This window comes from Sminthopsis crassicaudata, chromosome 3 (genome assembly GCF_048593235.1).
Source record: "Sminthopsis crassicaudata isolate SCR6 chromosome 3, ASM4859323v1, whole genome shotgun sequence".
NCBI classification, from domain to species: Eukaryota; Metazoa; Chordata; class Mammalia; order Dasyuromorphia; family Dasyuridae; genus Sminthopsis; species Sminthopsis crassicaudata.
Window position 1 is genome coordinate 256,836,589 of NC_133619.1, and position 24,070 is coordinate 256,860,658.

General features: G+C 32.8%; 1 protein-coding gene across 5 annotated transcripts in view; it reads right to left on the reverse strand.

Annotated features, from left to right (window-relative positions):
- The window catches only part of AGPAT3 (1-acylglycerol-3-phosphate O-acyltransferase 3), a 128,073-nt gene that overhangs the window by 101,982 nt on the left and 2,021 nt on the right, over nucleotides 1-24,070 (reverse strand). For 4 of the 5 annotated variants that reach the window (XM_074300521.1, XM_074300527.1, XM_074300524.1 and 1 more), the window contains exon 2: nucleotides 2,004-2,062. The exons of the other annotated variant lie outside the window; for it this stretch is intronic. The gene's annotated coding sequence lies outside the window, so the exon portion shown is untranslated. The remainder of the gene's footprint in view (nucleotides 1-2,003; nucleotides 2,063-24,070) is intronic. 5 annotated transcript variants of the gene reach the window in all.

Here is a 24,070-nt window from a genome sequence, read left to right on the forward strand (position 1 = left end):
ATCTAAAAAACTAAAAATTAGAAAAATGAAAATTAAAATAAATAGGTTCTATTTTATACCCATCAGATTTGCTATGTTAACTAAAAAAAAGGAAAAAAAAAGAAAAAGGAAAATAACAAATGCTGGAGGGGCAGTGAGAAAACAGATGTTAGTAGAACTATGAGTTCATCCAGCAATTCCAGAAAGCAAATTGGAATTATGTCACAAAAGTAATTAAACTGCATATATCTTTTTCCTCAGTGGTACTAGTACTAAGTCTATATCCCAAAGATATTAAAGAAAAAAGGCAAGGACTCACATGCAAAAAAATATTCATAATACCTCTTTTGTGTGGCAAAGAATTGAAAGTTGAGGAGGATGTCTATCAACTAGGGAAAGACTAAACAAGTTATAGTACATTAATGCAATGAAATACTATTGTGTTATTAAAAACAATAAAGGGTATGATTTCAGAGAAATCTAGGAAGATTTGTATAAACTGATAAAAAGTGAAGTGAGCAGAATGAGGAGAACAATTTATACAATCAAAATAATGCTATAAAGACACAGTCAACTTTGAAAGGCTTAGAAACATTGATCAATATAAATTCTACCAACAATTCTAAAAGACTCATGATGGTACATGCTTCTCAACTTTGGATAAAGAAGTAACATATGGGGGGGGGGGGAAGAAGTAACATATAAAAGAGCAGATTAAATCACATTTGTATCTATATACATATATGTATGTAAAGAGAAAGACACACAGACACAGGAATGGAAGGAAGGGAAACATGCTTAATGTGTAGATTTGTTTTATTTGATTATATCTGTTTGTAACAAAAGATTTTGCTTTTCTGTTTTTTTTCAGTGGGGGTGAGGGAAAGTGAAAGGGAGAGAAGGAACAGTTTGGTTAATATTTAAAGTTTTAATTTAAAATAGTATTTTTTAAAATGAGCATCCTAATGGATTGTTGATGGAGTTGTGAACTGATCCAACTGGAGAGCAATTTGGAACAATGCCCAAAGGTATATAAAACTGTGCATATCTTTTGATCTAGCAATCTCACTATTAGATCTGTATCCTAAAGAGATCATAAAAGAGGGAAAAGGATATATATGTGCAAAAAATGTTTGTAGGAATTCTTTTGTGATGATAAGAAATTGGAAACTGAGTGGATATCTAATAGTTGGGAAAGTTGTGGTATATAAAGGTAAAGAAATATTGTTCTATAACAAACGATGAACAGACTGATTTCAGAAAAGTTTAGAAAGATTTTTATGAACTAATGCTGAGTGAAGTGAACAAAACCAGGAAAACATTGTACACAGTAACAGTAAGATTGTGTAACGATCAACAATGACAGGGTTAGCTCTTCTCAGTAATAACAGTGATCAAAGATAAATCCAATAAACTTGTAAAGGAAAATGCAATCAATATCCAGGGAAAGAATTATGAAGACTGAATGTGGACCAAAGCATGCTATTTTCAACTTTTTTTGTTTTGTTTTGTTTTTCTTTCTTGTGGTTTTTCCCTTTTATTCTTATTTTTCTTTCACAATACGACTCATATTGAAATATGTTTAAAATAACTGTACATATAAAACCTATATCAGACTTCTTGTTGTCTTGGGAAAGGAGGAACTAAGGAACGGAGGGAGAAAAAAAAATCTTACAAAAATGAATGTTCAAAACCATCTTTACACAAAATAGGAAAAATAATATACTATTAAAATAAAATAAATGAGTATCCATATTTCTAAGTTATGCATAACAACTTTATAAAAATTTAACTTTTTAAACATTAAAACCTCATAAACAAATGCAGAAAAGCAGAAATTTTGAAAATGTCTTTTATAAAACAGTACTATAAAAACCATTCGATTAAAGGCCTAAACTAATGAAAATTAACTAGAATCTCATTTGCTTCATTCTAGGGACAGGAAAAAATAATCATAAGACACATATTATAATAACTGATGACTTTTATTAAAGATAATGACAAGGAATAATGAGACAACATACCAAAATTTGGGAGATTCAGCCAATTAAGTCCTTTAGATTCAGTGTAGATCTCTAAACACCTTTATCAATAAAAGAGAAAAAGAACAGATCAATGAATTAGGCATATAATTTTTTAAAAACTAGTAATCCAAAAGAATGCTAAAAATAATAATAATAAATAATAATAATAATAAACCTAAATGTCAAAGAATAACAAAATTGAAAGCCAAAAAGTCCATTAAAAAAACTAAGAATTAGTTTTTTAATCTAGATAAACCACTAATTTGTTTGTTTGTTTTTTGCTAAGGCAATTGGAGTTAAGTGACTTGTCAAAGGCCACACATCTAGGAAGTGTTAAATGTCTGAGGCCAGATTTGAACTCAAAACCTCCTGACTTCAGGACTGGTGCTCTAACCATTGTACCACCTAACTGCCCCCCACTAGTTTGTTTTTTAAAGAAGAAAATCAAATTACCAAAAATTTCAAAATACCAAATCATCAAAAGTAAAAAAGTGAATTCACAACTGACGAGATAAATTAAAAACTATTTTGCCAAACTATCCCAATAAAACCAAGATCTTAAATAAAATGAATGAATGTTTTTTTAAAAATATAAAAGTCCTAGATCTAGAAAACAAGAAATAAAAGATTTCCACTAAGTTCAGAAAATGAAATTGAATAAGCCATAAATGAGTTTCCTCCTCAAAAAAGCCTGGATGGCTTTACAAAAAAATTCTACAAAATGCTTAAAGAATAATTAGTTCCAACATTAAATAAATTATTTGCGGAAAAAATACTAAATGAAAGGATCATGCCAAATCCCTTCTATGATCCAAAAATGTTATTGAGACTTAAACCAGAAAGTCAAAACATAGAAAACTAATTTTTAAATAAAATTTTCATAATACGGGAACTACACAACATAAAAATATATACTATGATGAGAAAGGATTTATACCAGGAATGCAATCCTGGTTTAAGTGGGAAATAATTGGCCATATGACAAAAACAATCATCATTTTACTTTGTTAATTAATGCAGAAAAGGTTTTTGACAAGATACAGCACCTATTCTTATTCTGGAAAAAACAGCAACAAATGAGAAAACATAGTAATAAACAGAGCTTCCCTTAACATGATAAGTAGTATCTATCTGAAATCAAGAACCAGCACTATATGTAATGGAAATAAAACAAATGACAATTAGTTATAACAAGGTAAATCAAGGATATCCATCATCACCATTACTATTTAATACAGTGCTAGAAATGCTGAAACTGAGGAAATAAACAAAAGCAAAAAAAGAAAACAAATGTATCCCTTTTGCCGATGACATGAGGGTTTTCTTAAAGCTCCCTGAAGAATTAACTAAAAAACTACTTATAACAACTAATAAGTTTCAAGTTATAAAATATACTCATATAAATCATCAGCATTTATGTATATTACCTATTAAAACCAACAGGAATATATAAAATTCTATTTAAAGTAACTATAGAATTTATAAAATAATTGGCAATCTACCTGTTAAGACATACACAGGAACTATATGAATACAATACAAAACGCTTTTTACACAAATAAAGGCAGATCTAAGCAATTGGAAAAATATAAATTGTTCATGGGTAGCCTGAATTAATATAACAAAAATAATAACAGGACCATAATTTATTCAGAAACAAAGCAATCAAACTACCAATAGATTACTTTGTAGAGCTAGAAAAAAATAATACTGACAACATTCATCTGGAGGAACCAAAGGTTAGGAATTTCAAGGGAATTAATAGGGGGTAAGGGGAAGGTAGGATAGAAGGGGGCTAAACAGTGCCAGACCTCAACTACAGAGCAGTAATGAAAAAAAATTGACACTGATTAAGAAATAGAAAGGTCAATCAGCAGACCAAATTAGGTACACAATATACAATACCAGACACCAAAGTCACTGAAAATTCCTTACAAGTGTCCATCTCCTTTGAACAAAAGGAATTGAATATTAACAAGAAAAAAATTGCTCTTTAAAATGTCCCAAATTATTTTCTACAATATTAAAGAAACACTAGAAGTCAAATTCTCTAAATTCTTTGGAAATTATTTTGTGTTTCCCAAAATAAATTCTACAATTTTTTCTGAGCATAAAAATACTTCACAAGATTTCCTCAAAGATAGGCCTATAAAATTGCCTTTCTGGCTGTCTGTCTAATTTTCACAGAGAGAAATAAAATCAAATATTCTTCCTTACTTTTCCTTGCTCACCTGGAAGACTCAAACATCAAATAGCTACACAACTCTCTAAATCAGTTATCAGGTGAAACAATAATTTAGCTTTGAAAAATTCATCTAGCCAGCAAGTATGCTCTCATAAAATGAACTTCCATAACTGAATAATCTGGTTCTGATCACTTCCTTTGCTCCTCTTCAACTCTCTCAACTTCCAACTACCTCTAATTGCCATCTTAAAAGATTTTTCCCCCAAGGATACAGAATCTTTAAAAATTAGTAATGTACTTTTTATTATAAGAGTACTTTATAGGGGGGATAGGTTGGAAGTGATAGAACTGCTAAAAATAGTATCAAAATTGAATAAGTGGACCAAAATAATATGTAGCCTTCACCCAACATAAATGGAATGGAAACTTTCAAACACAACAAACATGATCTAAAAGTAGCAAAATGTGGGGAATATCACTAAATGTAACCTAAAGCCACAAAAGTATTATTAGTAACCTATCAGATGTATCATTCTCACAATTCCTCTCCTTAACTTCCAACTTTTATCACCACACTCACAGATTATTTCACTTTTAAATATCAAAACTGATTTTTTAAAAGTTTTTCCTTAAACTGTGCCTAAATATGCCTCTACACACATTTTTCCTACATCTACCTAGACCAGATTTAGTCTAATCCACAAAACAGCTATCACAGCCCTACTCAATTTTCTCTTCCCTAGACTAAATATCACTAGTTCCTTCAATTAAGCTTAGTATAGGAAATCCTCAAGATCCCTTAATATCCTGGCTGCTCTATTCTGGATGACATTCCTTAAATATTACTCACAGAATTAAACATATCCTGAATAACCGAGAAGAAGAGCAAAGAACAAAGAATATTGGCACTGTTACTCTCTTTCTGGACACTCTAGCTCTTAATACTGCCGATTATACTGGATAAAAGTTTGTCAATTATTTTTTAGTAGTAGGAGAAAGGGGAGGCATTTGAATTTGCTAAACTTTATCAGAGAAAATAACAAAAACCTAATGTTTGATAATATCTTTAAAGATCAAATAGTAATACATTTGATACCACTTCTCTACTCCCACTAACAAAAATGTTGCATGTAAGATACTAACAGATTTGCCCTATTTCAGTTCTTATTATCAAAATATGATAGCCATCTCCAGAGAGAGAACTGAAAAACTCTGAGTATGGACTGAAGCATACTTTACTTTCTTTATATTGCTTATTCTTAATTGGGTTAGTTTATTGTTGTTGGCTTGGTTTTTGTTTTGTTTTGTTTGAGGGGCGGTGGTTCCTACCTGGCTAATATGGAAATATGGTCTACATGACTTCACATGCATAACTGATATTTTGCTTACCTTTTCAATATGAAGGGTAAAAAATGGAATGCCAACTTGTACACAATCAGAATATATGATTACACAATATACACAGACTACACTGAAATCCCCAAGTAGATTATTAGCATGGCACTATTCTCTAATGGAAAGACTACTGAATTTAGAACCAGAACTCTCCCTGGTCTTAGATCCATTTTTATTAGCTGTGTGACCATGGACAAGTATAAATTTCATCTTTTTCATAGTGAAATTCAATGAGTCTACAAAATGATATGGCAGCCAAATAAATCAAATAGAATTTGGGGAGAGGGAGGTAATTAGTACATTTCATTGATAAAATACATTCCCAGTAAAGAAACCCCCTATACCCATGTATATTTGTTCATTCCTCTCTCTCTCTCTACACACACACACACACACACACATATAATTAGAGTTGGCTGGAGAAAACAGATTATATGAATAATCTGTGACCAAAGTCAGACAAATATGAATCAGAGGTAGGACCTGAACTCAAAAGTCTTTCTGACTGAGGTTACCTGACTAAATTAATAAAAGCATAATGTCCAAAAATAATGAATGAAAGAATGAAGCACTCACCAAGTACCCATTAGAAGCTAAGCACAGAATACACATAGAAAAGCTAAACAATCCCTGTTCTGAAGGAGTTCCCATACTAATGGGACAATAACACATATGAAAAATTTCATGGTCCTCAGGGTACAGCAACAAAACAGGAGGTAATGCTTCTTATTTAATGTTAATTTCTGGCATTAAATTATCTGACAGTATCAAATATGTCTTTGGTGATAATGTCACTAGTATCTTTAGTGGTAAGACCTTTCCCTTCTGGGTCTCCAGTAGCTGTCACCAAAGCACTTGTAGGAGCTGTTGCCAGGCTGCATTTCCACAGGGGTTATTTCTCCACAGGAGAGTGGCTAAAGGTACTATGCTGCAAACAATGCTACTCCCAAGGCTCTTAGCTTCAGGGTCCTGGACTATATCTTCCTCAAGGTCTGAGGGGAAATGATGATTAAAATGAAAGTTTATATCACATGGCCCATACTACCTACTGCATCTCCACACAGAGTTCCCTGGTGCTTTAGCCAAGCTGGCTGTTTTGTGACCGTTGGTCAACAGTTAAGGAGTATGGCTATCTCTTCACAGGAGTTGCCTCCCTGAACAATAGCCATGAGGGCTGGGCTCAAAAAACCACAACTGGTAGAATAGAGGGTGCTGCCACTTCCAGAGATCCTGAAACCATCTGTCTATTCATGGCAACTATTCAGCAGCTATTGCTGGTAGGGGTAAAGTATGAAGAAGCAATAATCCCACCATACCTTGTCTCAATCTGGCTACATCTAAACTACTGGATTCAGTTCTGGGTCACATTAAGAAGGATACTGCTAACTACTTTGTTAGGGCATTCCCAAGAGGAGAGTGATACAGGGAGGGAAAGGTCTGGCAACAAGGACTATTTGGATGAACTGAGAATGTTTAGCCTAGTGAAGAGAATAAAGGGAACATGACATCTATGTTCAATTCTGTGAAAGGCTGTGATGTGAAAGATATTAGAATAATTCTGCTTGATCTAAATTGGGCAGAACTAGAACTAGCAGGTAGAAGTTAGAGAGAAATGTCTAGATATAAGGAAAAACTTCCTAACAATCAGAGGTGTCCAAAAAAAAGAGTTGATTCAATATGTAATGAGTTCCCTATAAGAGTATCTGGATTGTAGGATCCAAAGCTGAGAGGAATTCCTTAAAGGTCATCTAATCCAAGCAGCTAATTTTACACTTAAGGAAACTGAGACCTGGAGAGTAAAGTTCCACATGTTCTTAAGTGGCAATGCAGGTATTTGAAGCCAGTCCTTCCCATGTAAGATCAACTAATCTTTTTATTAAGTACCTACTATGTTCAAGGCCCTGTGCTAGGACCAAAAAAAAAAAAAAAAAAAAAAAAAAAGTCCATGCTCTCAAGTTTATATTCTTTAGGGGGAAACAGCCTAAACACATCTTCAAAAATACAAAATATTACAAAGTAAATAAAAGGCAATTGTGGAGGGGCAGGCACTCATAGTTGAGTTAGGGAAAGGATCTGGAAAAGCTTCATATAGATGTTTTAAAGAAAGTTGAGATTTTACAAGGCAGGAGTGAAGAGAGACTATATTTCAACTATGAGAGACAGCTTTTCACTATGGAGATAGAAGACAAACTGTTTTATCTGCAAGATAGTCAGTAAACCAGTTTAGATATGTGTGTGTGAAGGAGAATAATGCTTAATAATTTTGGAAAGGCGACCTAGAAAAAATAACAACAAAATTCACATGGAAGAATAAAAGGTTGAGAATTGCAAGGGAACTAATGAAAAAAAGTCAGAGGAAGGTGGTCTAAGTGTACCTGATCTAAAGCTATATTATATAGCAGCAGTCACCAAAACCATTTGGTATTGGCTAAGAAATAGACCAGTAGATCAGTGGAACAGATTAGATACAAAGGACAAAAAAGGGTACATTTATAGCAATCTAATCTTTGACAAACCCAAAGATACCAACATTAGGGATAAAAATTCATTATTTGGAAAAAACTGTTGGGAAAACTGGAAATTAGTATGGCAGAAATTAGATATGGATCCACACTTAACACCATATGCCAAGATAAGATCAAAATGGGTCCATGATTTAGGCATAAAGAATGAGATCATAAATAGATTAGAGGAACAGAGGATAGTCTACCTCTCAGACCTGTGGAGGAGGAAGGAATTTATGACCAGAAGAGAACTAGAGATCATTATTGATCACAAAATAGAAGATTTTGATTACATCAAACTAAAAAGTTTCTGTACAAACAGTACTAATGCAAACAAGATTAGAAGGGAAGTAACAAATTGGGAAAATATTTTTAAAGTTAAAGGTTCTGACAAAGGTCTCATTTCCAAAATATATAGAGAACTGACCCTAATTTATAAGAAATCAAACCATTCTCCAATTGATAAATGGTCAAAGGATATGAACAGACAATTCTCAGATGATGAAATTGAAACTATTTCCACTCATATGAAAGAGTGTTCCAAATCACTACTGATCAGAGAAATGCAAATTAAGACAACTCTGAGATATCATTACACACCTGTCAGATTGGCTAAGATGACAGGAATAAATAAAGATGAATGTTGGAGGGGATGTGGGAAAACTGGGACACTGATACATTGTTGGTGGAGTTGTGAAAGAATCCAGCCATTCTGGAGAGCAATTTGGAACTATGCCCAAAAAGTTATCAAACTGTGCATACCCTTTGACCCAGCATTGCTGCTATTGGGCTTATATCCCAAAGAAATACTAAAGAGCGGAAAGGGACCTGTATGTGCCAAAATGTTTGTGGCAGCTCTTTTTGTTGTAGCTAGAAACTGGAAGTTGAATGGATGTCCATCAATTGGAGAATGGTTGGGTAAACTATGGTATATGAAGGTTATGGAATATTATTGCTCTGTAAGAAATGACCAGCAGGAGGAATACAGAGAGGCTTGGAGAGACTTACATCAACTGATGCTGAGTGAAATGAACAGAACCAGAAGATCGCTGTACACTTCAATGCTGTATGAAGAGGTATTCTGATGGAAGTGGATATCTTCAACATAAAGAAGATCCAACTCACTTCCAGTTGATCAATGATGGACAGAAATAACTACACCCAGAGAAGGAACACTGGGAAGTGAATGTAAATTGTTAGCACTACTGTCTATCTACCCAGGTTACTTATACCTTCGGAATCTAATACTTAACGTGCAACAAGAAAATGGTACTTACACACATATATTGTATCTAGGTTATATTGTAACACATGTAAAATGTATGGGATTACCTGTCGTCGGGGGGAAGGAGTGGAGGGAGGGGGGGATAATTTGGAAAAAATGAATACAAGGGATAATATTATAAAAAAAAAAGATAATTGTATAAATGTTTACATATATTGAATATTGTATAGCATATATTGGATTGCTTACTATCTAGGAGAGAAGGTGGGGGGAGGAGGGGAAAATTTGGAACAAGGCTATGCAACTGTCAATGTTAAAAAAAAAATGCATGCATATTTTTTGAAAATAAAAAGTTTAAAAAAAAAAACATTCTTCCATATTGTTAAGCCTGGGAAACATTTCTAGTTTTCAGAAATCAATATTGGAAATGGAATAAATTTTATTTCAAAATAATAATAATAATAATAATAATAATTTTGGAAAGGCAATCAAATTCTGAATGGATTTAACTGACAAAAAAAGGAGCTTTTATTTGAACCTAAAAGCAATAAAGAGCCACTAGAGCTTCTTAAGCACAAAAAAGGCATGCTCAAACTTGTGCTTTAGGAATATCATTTTGGCAGCATAATGGAGTTTTAATTGGAAAAGTGAGAACCTAGAGGTGGAGAGACCAATTAGGAGGACAGCCCAGGTAAGAACCAAGAAAGATCTAAATTAAAGTGGTTGCCATGTGAGAGGAGGGATAATGATGATTATGATAGGGGTTGCAGAAATAGAATCAATAAGGTTTAGCAACATATTGGATATGTGAAAATTGGGTAAGAGTTTAGTTTCCACAGAATTATGAAACTTATATTAGAAAAATGCAGCAAAATGGAAAAAAAATTAAAACCCAAGAAATAGAATCTAAAGATTAGTAGAGCAAGGGGAAACAAAAGTTAGAGTATAGAACAAGGGAAACAAAAATTAGAGTAAAAAATGCTATAAGATGTAAGGTATGGGGACTCAAGACTCACATGTAGAGGGAAGATGTAATCAAAGATGAGGACTTAACTCATGAGAAAGGAAGATGTAATTAGGGGTGGAGACTCCCAAGGAGGAATTAGATGCTTCAGTTAGTCTGTAATCTCTGTAGTACCCAGCCACTGGGGAAAACAGGAAAGAATTGCACTTTGAAACAGAAAATAAAAAGCTATGCTTTTACTCTTCAAGGGCATGACTACTAGCTTGGATACCTACCATTGCAAGAATATAAAATAAAATCTTTTCCTAGATTCATCAGCCAGTCAATGGAATTCTTAGTAAAGCATTTTGTTTCTTACAAAGTGGGAAAGTGAAGAAATAAGGATAATTCCAAGGTTACTAACCTGTGTGACTAGAAAGATGGTGGCACCCTTAAAATGTTCTGAAGTGGCTGGGAGAGAAATAATGAATTCTATTTTGGTCATGTTGAGTTTTGATGTCTATGCAACATCTACTTCAAAGTATACAGTAAGCAGCTAGTGATATAGAACTAGATTAAGTTATGAAAATCAAGAAAATTTAACTAATGGTATTAGGGGTGGATCTGACTCATGTTTCATATTAGAACAAAATAAAAGGAACTCAGACTATTCAACACTTAATAAAAGGAAGTTTTCTTAGCTATCTCATGTAAAGTATATTTAACAAAGACTTCAGCACTTAACTTAGACAGATATAGTCTCTCCTACATCTCCATATGAAAACACAATGGGTCAGTAGGGCAGGGTGTGTTAACTCAAATAGTCTGAAGACACCCCCATATGGATGGTGACCAAAAAGCCTTTTCAATAAGGTCAAATACTAACAGAAAGCTGCTCTGGTAAGAGTTTGGCCACATTCTATGGAAAAACTAACCTAACCCATGCTTCTGAGGAAGAGTGAAACCCTGATAATTGTCTTATTACACATAGGAACTGATGAAGTCATTAAGAGAGAAGAGGGCCTTGAGATACACCCATAGTTAAAGGGAATGACATGGAAAAAGAGCCATCAAAAGAGTAGCCTGACTGGCAAGAAGAGAATCAATTGTCATGAAAACCCAGAAGAAATATCAAGAAAGAGAAGGGTCAATAATGTCAAATACTATGTAAATTGATCAAGAAGAATTATAGCTAATAAAACTTACGCACTATTTCCATCAGATCATGTTGTCTAAAGGTCTTTAAGTAGAGGCTAGGTCATGGCTTTTTAGGGATGTCAAGGGAAGATTCCTATTTAAGTACGAGTTGGACTCTTTCCTTCTGTATGTTTTCGCAGAATCAAAGAATATCTGACTTAGAAGTGATCTTAATGTCTAAAACAATCTTTGGGGTCTTCTCCAACTCATTCTTTTATATGTGTATAGGGAAGCAAAATAGAAGGTAAAGTATAAGACAAGAGAAGTCCAAGTTCAAAATAAACTAGAAAAATTTTAAGAAAAAAAAAAAAAACACTTTCAAACAGAAGTTTAAAGAAAGGCTTCATAAAAAAAAAAAAAAAAAAAAAACTGAATTTAAGATTTGAAGAACAAGGAGTCTATGAAACCCAGAAACAAAGATAGAATAGATTACAGAATCAGATTCAGACCACAGCCCACTTGAGTACATGGAAATGGAAAATGACATGACAGGTTTATAGAGGAGCTGACAAACTAGTTAGGCTGGAAAATAATGCCCATGAACAGGAGTAATATGAAATCAGATTAGAAAAGCAGATTAGAACTGATTTTAAATACCAGTAGTCTTTTTTAATAGCCAACCACTGGTGGCGTTATATGGCTACAAAACATGGAACATGTTTTCTTTTTTTTAAGACACTTTAAGTTTTATTGGTTATTTTGTTTTTACATTAAATATATTTACAGAGTATTCCCACTTCATGACAGTCCTCTTGCAGCAAAGTAAAACAATTAAAGAAAATACTGTATCTTCATCTGAAGGTGTATGAAACATTTAACATTTATAGCACGTCTTTATTGTTTTAAATTAATAGAAATCTAATTTTCTTCCCTGCATATATCCCCCCCACCCCCACATTGGGAAAAGAATAAGAAAAAGAAAAAAATTTCCTTAACAAGTTCATAGCCAAGTATAAACAAATTCCCCCAGTGGCTGTATACAAAAATACACATGCCTTATTCTGTACCTTAAAACCATCACTTCTCTGTAACATTGGTCCTTTTAAATCAAGATCATTGCATTTATCATAATCCATACAGATTTCAAGTGTGATTATTATGCAAATTGTTCTCTCAATTCTACTAGCTTCATTCTTTATCAATTTATAAAAGTACTGAAAATTGTTCATTTTTGTAACATTTATGTTATTGTATAAATTGTTTTGGTCCTTACATCATTTTGCATCAATATGTATATGTCTTTGAATGTCTTTTGTTTTTACAGCACAATAGTATTTCATTCATATTCATAACACAATTTCTTCATATATTCTTCAATTGTTAGGGATTTTGCTAGTTTCCAGTTTTGTTTTGGTGTGGGTTTTTTTGATACTACCAAAGGAGCTGCTATAAATATTTTTGACTACACGGGCCTTTTCCTTTTTAGTTTATCTCTTTTGAATATATGGATAGCAATAATTTATCTGGATCTGTTTAGCAAATTTTTGTACAATTCATTGTATAATTCAAAATTGTTTTCCAAAACAATTGTATTCCTTCACAGGTTCAACAATGCATCAACTTACCCATTTTTCCACAGCTCTTCCAACATTTGTCATTTTTCCATTTTTTCTTTGCCACTCTAAAGAGAAGTGTTTAGATTTTCCTAATTATTTGTGAGTCGGAGCATTTTAATATGACTTTAGGTAGCCTGAATTTCTTCTCCTGTTTGTATGCTTAAAACCATTTATCAATCGAGTCTCTTTTTCTTATAAATTTGAAACAGTTCCTTCTGTATCTTGAAATTGAGAACTTTATTAAAGAAACTAGATGCAAAGGTTTTTTTTCCCAGTTGTTTCCTTATTAAAATTCACCTTATCAAATTTGTGCAAACAAAATTTATCCATATTATCCATATTATCATCTATAATCATCTCTATTCACTGGTCATGAACTTTTCTTCTATCCATAAATTTGACCTTGTGTTTATTTTCGAAGGTAGACTACATTCTGTAGTAACTTGATGTGGAATTCCCCTACTTCTTTTGAGATTTTAATGGTAGTATACAGAAATGATGATGTTTGTGTATTTATCCAAAGAAATGAAAATGAGTATAATATAAAGGGCAATAACATGGTGCTTAGTAGGTATAACCAGGCTGTGACATATAACAAATGAAAAACTTCAAAGAATAAAAGAAGTAAAGGATATCATCAGGAATAGAAATAATCAAAAAAGAAAATAGTTTATATATCTAGCAAGGGCAAGAGATAACAGGTGGATAGCTGAATCACTCTTCCTCTCAATGGGAGGAGGGAGGGAAGATCCCTAATCAGCATCAGATTGGCTTTCTGTGGGGAATTTATGAGAGGGACATGGACAAAATGCATGGTAATCTGCATCATTAGTGGGAATATCCAAAATTGATGAAATCACACAGATTCACTTATCTGAATAAATATCAAGAAAAGGTATTTATGTTTTAACCTATAAGCAGCATGGAGCCAATGAATGTTTCTGAACAGGGGAGTAACATGATCAGACTTATGAATTAAGAATATTGGTATCTGATCTTCTGATGATGAGAGCCATCTTCACCCAGGGAGGTCTGTAGGAACTGAGTGTAGATCACAAGATAGCATTTGCACTTCTTTTGTTGTTGCTTGCTTGAATTTTATTTTCTTTCTCTGATCTGATTTTTCTTGTGTAGCAAGATAATTGTATAAATATGTATTCCTATATTAGGTTTACATATTTTTTTACTATGTTTAATACATATAGTATTGCTTGCCGTCTATGGAAGGGGGTAGAGGAAGGGGGGGCGGGGAATTAGAACACAAGGTTTTGCAAGGGTCAGTGTGAAAAATTATCCTTGCATGTGTTTTGAAAATAAAAATCTTAAATAAAAAAGACTATATTGATATCTATGTAGAGGATTAGTTAGAAAAGAAAGAGATAATGGCAAGAAGACCAATCAGAATATTAGTTACAAAATTTTAGATCAATTAAATGAAGACCTACAGGAAGACCTACAGGAAAATAGAGGAAGGATACCAGGTAGCATTAAAACTGAGCCTTGAAGGAAACTAAGAAAGAAAAGGAAGGAGAAATATTGTGGAAGCAGAACCAAGCAGAATTGGTAGGATTTAGCAATTAACAAAATATAATGATTAAAGGAGATGAAAAGTTCAAAGATGACTCCAAGGTTTCAAGCCTGAGTAACCAGAAGGATGTATTACCATCAACAGAAAGAGGGAAGATAGGAAAAAGGACCAGTTTAGGGAGAAAGAAGATCAATTCCATCTTGAACATACTATATATTCAAATAGCAATATCCCATTAGGCAGCTGAAGATGTAGAACTTGAATTAGATATGGGAATAATAGATTTGAAAATTATCTACATAGAGGTAATAATCAAACCCATGCAAACAATTTAGATTGATAATTGAGAAAATATAGGGAGAGACCATTACCTATTCTTTGTCACATTTAATTAATTGTCAAAATGCCTGGATCATATTATTGAAAAATGCTCCAACTAAAGACTTCTTTCAGAGTTCAATTTAATGACTATCTCTGGCAAGTTATATGCCATGACTTCACTTTTAACTAAACACAGCAAAGACTTTAGATGCACTCAAGTATTTAAGGCTGCAATTTTTGCGATAACAAGGAATTGGAAACAAAGTAGATGCTCATCAATTAAGGAAAGGTTAAACAAATTGTAGTTCATGAATGAACTCAATATTACTGTGCTTAAGAAATGGTGTGTGATGAATACATAGAAGCAAAGAAAGGTTTATATGACACAAAGAGTGAAATAAGCAGAATCAAGAAAACAACATAAATGTTAACTGCAACTATATAAATGGAAAATACTATACACCAAAAAAATCAAAAGTGAATGTAACAAAATTATAAACATCAAGCAGAATTTGAATGAAAAGATATGAGAAAATACCATCAATGCAAACCTAGATTATGGTGAAGGAGTTGGTGGTGAGGGAGAAAAGTTCCCTCTCTTAAAAAAAAAATAAAAATAAAAATAAATTAAAAAAATAAAAAGATATTTCAAATTAGACAAGCATAGAATTTTTTTGTTGTTTTTGTTTTTGCTGTTCAATAGTTTCAATTATGTCCAATTCTTTGTAACCCCATTTGGGTTTGTTTTTTTTTTGTTTTTGTTTTTGTTTTTTTGGCAAAAATACTAGAGTGGTTTGCCATTTCCTTATTTTACAAATGAAGAAACTAAAATAAACAGGATGAAGTGACTTGGACAGGATTGCACAGCTAGGAAGTATCTGAGGCCATAGTTGAACTCGGGTCTTTCTGTCTCTATATCCAGCACTCTATCTACTATGTCATTTAGCTGTTCCACATGGAATATTTTACCTGTCAATTTATAGATAAGGGTAATTCGGAATTTATAAAATTTATAATCAAACAAGAGATAGAACATTTCTAGATATAAAAGGGATAATTTTGATTATGTCAAACAAACAAAACCAATGCAACCAAAATTAGAAGAATAGGAAACTAGGATACAATTTTTACAGCAAGTTTCTCTGATAAAGGCCTCAAATATATAAAGAACTGAGTCCAATTTCTAAAAAAAAGTAATTCTGTAATTGATAGTAAAAGGATATGAACAGGTGGTTTTCAGAAGAAATCAAAATTACTTATAGTGAAAGAGAAAAGTACTCTCACTCTTGATTAAAGAAATGAAAATTAAAACAACTCTTGAGGTACCACTTCATATCTATCAGATTGACTAATATGACAAAAAATAAAAAAGACAAATATTAAAGGGGATGTGGAAAAATAGGGATACTATACTGCTGATGGAGTTGTTAACTGATCTAACCATTCTAGAGAGCAATTTGTAATTATGCTCAAAAAGCAATAGCACTTCATAATGCTTGATCCAGCAATACCACTAGAGATCAAAGAGATCAAAGAAATAGGAAAAGGACACAAAGAAGCACACAAATATTTAAAGCAGCTGTTTTTTCAAGGAATAAAGAATTGAAAATTAAGGAGATGCTCATCAATTGTGGAATGGCTGAACAATTTATGGTATATAATTATGATAAAATACTATTGTGCTATAAGAAATGATGAACAGGATGATTTCAGAAAAATCTGAGAAGTTACATGAATTGATGCAAAGTGAAATGGACAGAATCTAGAGAATATTGTACACAATAACAGCAATACTGTACAATGATTAAATGTGAATGACAGTCATTCTCAATACAAAGATCCAAGGTAATGTAAGGATTTGTGATGAAAAATGCTATCCAGCTCCAAAGAAAGAACTGGCAGAGTCTGGATGCCATTTGAACCATTTTCTTCTTCAAGTTTTGTCATTTTTTTAAAGTGTGTTTTCTTTTGCAATATGGCAAAAAAAAAAAAAAAAAAAAAAAAAAAGTGCACATATACCAAGGAGGGAGGAGGGAAGGGAAAAGGGAGAAAATTTGGAACTAAAATTTTTTTTAATTAATGTTAAAAAGTTTTGTTTACTTGCAATTGAATCATGCATGGAAATGCATGATTATATGAGAAACAAGACATCAATAAAAAACTCATTTTAAAAAACACAGTTTAGGAATATGTGTGATTTAAATCAGCAAGGCAAATTAAAATGGAGCCCCTAAAGATGTATTTAATGATTAAGTTACTTGTGACAATACACTTACATAAAAGACACATTATACATTGTTATGTCTTTGGGTTTTTTATTCACTTTTTTCTAATAATATTTGTTTGTTTTTAATATAAATTTGGACAAATCTTAATTTTAATAAAACTTTGTTTCACACACACACACACACACACACACACACACACACACACACACACACACACACACATATATATATAATGGGTCCAAGGTTGAAAAGAAATCAAGCTATGGGAGGGTTAAATTTTAAATAAGAACCAAAAACATCACTCAGCATTAATACTATACAGATGTTCATCTATATTACTCCTATGTAAAACCTTGCTACTATAATCTATCAATCTCCCAGTCACCACAAATGTCCCTACATGTTTAACATATATTGGATTATTTGCCATCTAGGGGAGGGGGTAAGGAAAAGGGAAGGAGAAAAAAATTTGGAATACAAGGTTTTGTAAGGGTGAATGTTGAAAACTATCTATGCACATGTTTTGAAAATTAAAAACTTAAAAAAAAAACCACTAGACAGTATAAGAATAAATGGAACTTTCCTTTAAAAAAATAATTTAACTAAAAGTGATCCTAACTTTATCCAAGAAATGTATTCCAAAAAGCTGAATATAAATTGAATTCTATTTGGCTGACATATTATAGGTGCTTAGTAATAATTACTAATATCAAATAGTACTTTTAAGATTTGCAAAGCATTAACATTATCTCATTAGAGTCTTACTGCTTTATATAAAGTATATTTACATTTATTTCTGATTGATCTTCAATTAGCAATAGCTTTTAACACTTTAGCATGAAGCCCCTTCTAAAAGATTATTAAACAAGCATTTTAATATACATTTAAAGCCCTGCCAGGTAAAGCCATGTGTATAACAATAATATCAATGCCCTCTTATGTAGTGGAACTGCCTTCTTAGCAACTCAGGAATGATATCAGGAGATTGATTTAAAGCCCACAATTACCTGGGAAGTACTGGAATCTACTGCCATATATGAATGCATATTTTCTACACAATATCACCAAAACCTATAACATGCAATCCCTTAAGAGGATACTAAGGGAACTGCCCCAACATGACCTTCTACCTCTAGAGTTCTTTAACTAAACTTTAGGAAGTGGATTTAAGGATCTCCTCACTCAGAAACATATTGCCATGTGAATCTGCACCTCCCTACTTCTCCAAACATGTACAACATGCAACAATATATCAGCACTCTGAAACTGTTAAACAAATAGGTTCTAGATTTTGTTTTACCACAACTTAAGCCCCAGATATAAAGCATCTTGCTCCAACTTCTTTCTTAAAACAAAACTAATCCAAAAAAGTCAAGATGCACATGCATCTTCTACGTATGCTTCAGTCTTTGTAATTTTCAGAATAAAGCGAAGAAACTAGCCCCTAATGTGAGCTTAGTAAGACTCCAAGGTATGTGCTAACAAAAACACTAAAATCTTTGCTGCTTCAACCCTTTCTTTCCCAGTACTTGAGAGAATAGTCTCATCAGAGGACCCTGGAGAATGACAGCCCTCGTTAATTGGTACTTAGCCAAACTGGGAAATTTCCACCAACTCCTCCTTTGAATCCTAATGATTCAGAATTGCTATCTGCTGAGAAGAAATACCTCTTTGCCCTACTAATACTCCCCCACCTCATCCTCACAACTTTCTTTGCTCTCCCCTTCTCAATGTGCCCTGTGGAACAACCTACTCTATCATTATCAAATTTCTTTATCCTAGATCTTTTCACACTCTTATTCTTGTACTCAAATGAAGCAGAATTCCTCCAAAAGACAATGTGTCTCTGGCCATACTTTACAACCATAACTGCTACTTCTCTCATGCTCCTGTTTGCTTTGATACTAAACTTACTCTTTTGCTACTTCTTCAAATCATCTATTTACCTCTATTACAATGTAATCTCTTCTTTGAAGTTCAATTTATTCATCTATATTACTCCTATGTAAAACCTTGCTACTATAATCTATCAATCTCCCAGTCACCACAAATTTGTATATATAAATATGTATACATATCTATATACATACATATCTGTACACACACACACACACACACACACACACACACACACACACCCTACATCCTGAATCTCTTCTCAACTCTAAACCTAAATCACCAACTGCCCGGTGGTATCTCTTAACTAGATTTTCTATTAGAATTTCAAACAGAATTTATTCTGTTCTTCCCTAAATCTACTCCTTCCCTTTTTCTGTTGAAAATATTAATATCTAATCCCATCTCATCACCTAGGTTTGGATATATTATGGAGGGTTTTTTTTTGGTGTGTCTTCCCCTTTCCTTTTCACTCTACTTCCAAATTTCTCAAATCCATACTGTTCTCTTTCTACTCTGATAGCCACTACTCTGATTCAAGTCCTAATCACCTCTAACGCTAGACCTTTACAATTCCCTTCTAATTAATCTCTCTCCCTCCAATCTATCATCCATACACACACCAAATTCATAATCCTAGACACAAATCTGACCCCATGTCACTCTCTTGCTCAAAAGTCTTATATGGCTCCTCAGCAAAACACTTAAAATTTTGATTCCTATCTACCTTTCCAAACCCATTTCATACTAGTTTTCTTCACAAATTTTAGGTTCCAGGCAAACTGTCTACTATCTGTTTTATGAATTCTACATTCCATTCCCTGCCTGGAATTCCATTCCTTCCTCAACTTTCTCTCTTAAAATCCCTAGTTTACTTCTTCTAGTCAAAGCCTTTCTGATTGTTAGTGCTCTCTCACCCTCCTCAATTTAACTTTTACTTATTTGTGTACATGAAATATATCCCCATCCAATTTTTGTCATTATATCCCCAGAATTTAATCCAGTATCTTTCAAAATAGTAAGCATTTTATAACTATTTAGTTGAATTTGTTGTTATTGTTTGGTCATTTTCAGTCATGTCCAACTCTTGGGGGGCTTTCTTGGCAAAGATGCTGGAACAGTTTGCCATTTCTTTCTCCAATTCATTTTATAGATGAGGGAACTGAGACAAAACAGGATTAAGTGACTTGTACTGGATCACTATGTATGAAGCCAGATTTGAACTCTGGTCTTAATGATTCCAGACCCACCAACCAGCTGTCCTATTTAATTGAACTGGATACTCATATTTTCATATTTGGTTTTCTGAAAGTAGAGCAACAAATTGCAAGTATAATGTGAATAAAGATTGGAAACAGGTACAAATAACACTAGACTTGCAGTCAAAAGGCTTAGGTTTTGAGTTCCAGCTTCTCCTACTAGCCATGTAATTATGAATAAATCACAACTTCTATGGGCACACACTTCAATCGATCAACAAGTATTTGTTGCATATCTACCTTTTGCCAAACATAGTACAAGGCAACCCATCTTCTTAAAAAGGGACATCTAGCACCATTTATGTAATAATACTGTTGTAAACTGACAATGAAAAGTGCTATATAATTATTCATTACAAAAGAATTTCTCATGAAATATGAATTTTCCAGATCCACTTAATCTCACTAGAAGTGTAGTCTAAAACATGAATGAACTAATAGGAATATCACCAAAAGAAAATTATTTCCCCTAACTAGTTAGGGAAAGAGAGAAGATAGCAATACTCATTTCAATATTCTCTTGCTTATTATATCAACTTATTATTAACTGACACAAAATAGTGCAAGACATCTGAAGACTGAGCCTCTGTCCAACCTAAACTTGAACTTTTCTAATAATCATCACTACAGTAAAAAATTAAAGTAACATTGTGATTAATAGTGTATATCTTCTACTGCACTCATCAGGGGAGAATAGATGTTTTTGTCCTTGATCTTATAAAATATCTTAAATGTAAATTTTCAATTATATATATTTATAAAGAAAAGTAAGCTGTGCAAAAAAGTCACAGATTCATAAACAATCCTCTTTTGTTTTGCATGTGGAAGTATTCATTTTAATTGGGCTTTAAATTCAATTTTAAAACATTTTTTTTAATTAAGTAGGATTAAAGGGACAAATGGATCTACTTTCTTGTACTGAAGGATACTTGTATTTACTTAGGTTCAATGATGGCAACAGAGATGTACCTCTTCCCTGAGACTGCTAAACTTTGAAAATATTTTGAAAATTTGCTTGGTCAATAATAGATCATAAGTCAACTTTAATTTAGCTGATGTACAGACTATCTTTGATAATTCTTCAGTATAAACCCATACAAGTTGACATAATCAAACTGATTTCCTCCCCTGTTAGGATTACAAGGTGAGAACTCAGGTTGTCTGGACAATTGTCTGGACAACCTACAGACGACAGGACCTTCACACTCCCCCTATTCTAAAGTCCCAAAACAAAATTACATTTCGAAGATAAGCTTCTCAGAGTCTATGTCACTTTCAATTTAAAGCTAATAAAGTGAAAATATCCCATGATTAACTGAAAGATGACACAGGATTTGAATATGAAAAGACTTTATTTAGAATGGACCTAATTGCCTAAAATTCAGCAAAAGATGATAAATTTAGAATGCCAAAAGTGAAATGCTAAATTTAGCCTGAAGTCTTAGGGTGATATTATAAAAGAAACTGCAGTCAACTCAAATGAATTCAGTTAGCCGCCCATAAAATCCCATGAAACTTCCATGATCTCATTTGAAAAAAAAGTTCAATCCAGACTTACTTTAAAGATTACTTCTCAAATGGGATGACTGAAAAATTAAAGAAGCCATATCATAATCTTTTTTTATAGAGGGTAAATGTAATCAGTAGCGTTCAACTCTTCGTTCCACAAACATGTATTCAACAATAGCCACCTGTAACAATAAAATATTAGTGCTCAAGTGGCCAGAGTTACATAAGTTTAAAAGATAGAAATAAAGGAGTATGACACTTTTAAAATCAAGTAGCATCTCATCTCTTCTATTCAAAATTATGATTTGTCAAAGACCCTAATCCTTAAGGGAAAAAAGGAATGGATAAGTAGACTAAACAATTACAACCTCAGGACAGACTCTATTCATTCAGATTGTAGCCATTTAATGTCTCTGTTACTCATTTTCCCCAGGTATAAAAGGGAGTCAATATTATTTGCCTCCTCTTACTTTGAATTAGGGCTTTAAACTTCTTGTAAAAAAAGTTATAGAATTATTAATGTTAACTAATATGGTTCTTCGGGTAAAAAATAGGATGGTGCAAAATACATGTCATTCCATTTTTTAAAAAAATAGTTTACTATAACATTGGAGATGATGATATCTAGTTTTTTGGTGGTAAGGTTGGGTTTTATAACATGTTATCCAGTTCTATAGTATTTTCTGACCAACACCTTTAAGTTTTCTCCCTTTGTCACAGTCTTAAAAGAAAGGCAAAATGTTAGACTGAGCACAGCACTGAAAGTCCCAACAACTGGCCCTAAAAATTTCACCCCACTAATTCCTGGAATTGTTGACTGTCTCCCATAGTTCAATTTCCCATCTTATAAAACGAAAGCAATACAAATCAGGAAAAGTTAGGCTCAAGTGCTCCTCTCGGTCACCTATTAGGCAATTCACCAAAACTATCTTGGTTGTTTCCTTACAGATCTGGAAATGCATACACACCCTTACAAAAATGGTGAGAAGATTTTACTAGCTCTCAAAAATATAAAACTCCTTCTCTTGCAGACACTCCTAGAATTATCAATCAATGAGATGAAAGTGTTCTTTACTTCTGGTCTTTAATTAGTTCCTCAGATACAGTTGATAAATGAGTAAGGGGCAGTATTTCATAGTGGGAGATGCAGCTTTGAAGCCAAACAACCTGGGTTCAAGTCCCATCTCTGACATATACTGGCTGTATATCCACAGGCATATCATTTAATATCTCAATACTCTAGAACAGAGGTGCTAAATACTTCTCAGAACCAGATTAAAATGCAAGTGGGAAATAAATAAATAAAATAGATACAATCAAACAGAGATTACTATGAGTATTGTGGCTTTTTACATCAAACACAGGAATCCCTAGATTTGGTTTAATACCCTCTCTTTGTATGTGAGTTTGACAACCCTCTTTTAGGTAATACTTTTTAAAGACTATAAACTTCAGAGAAGATGCCAATCAGCATTGTAGAAAGAGTTTTCCCCTGGGGATTTCCTTGTAACCAACTAAGTCACAGACCCAATCTATGAATGAATGATAAAATACCAGGTTGTAAAAATCCTTTAAAAATAATTTGGCTCAAAGTATATGTAAAGGAGTTTGTACTATCTAATCTGTATCCCCAAGGATCAGAGTGCAGCAAGAAACATCATCAGTGCCTATCATATATATGATCACTTTTTACTAATGAAGAACAGGAATACAAATGTACTTGATAGGTGAGATGTGGTAGAGGATGATCTTTGGATTCTTACTAGTGGAAGAACATTTTTCAAATTATCAAAGAAAGCTTTAGACCCACTCTTTTACAGAGAAAGGATAAGGAAGGAGAGGGAAAAGTAATTTTTTAAAAAATCCTAATGGTCAATTCTTTTCAAAAAACTCATCTTTAAATTAGGTAAAAAGTCTTTAAAGTACTCTTAAACCAGTCTGTTTAACTGTCATATAAAACAAATAAGGAAGATGAAGATAAAGAGATTTAACCGAAATGCAACTGGATCATAATGTTATTTCCCACAATTTTCCATCTCATTTACTAGGCCCAACACTTAAGATATTCTATTTGAAACTTATTCCACTTTTAATACCTGTGTAACTGTTGAAATTATTCTCTCAAGTCTATACGCATGTTTTCCTCTTACAAGATCATCAACATATTTTCCAATAAAGAGAAGCAAACTCTTTAAACAAAGATATATACAACGGTTTTCAAGTTATGCAGAAAAAATAACACCAAGAGAAAAATTTACAAAAACCACTTTTTCTAAAGTCATTACTCTCTTCCACTGGTATCTGCCTGTGCAATGTCAGAA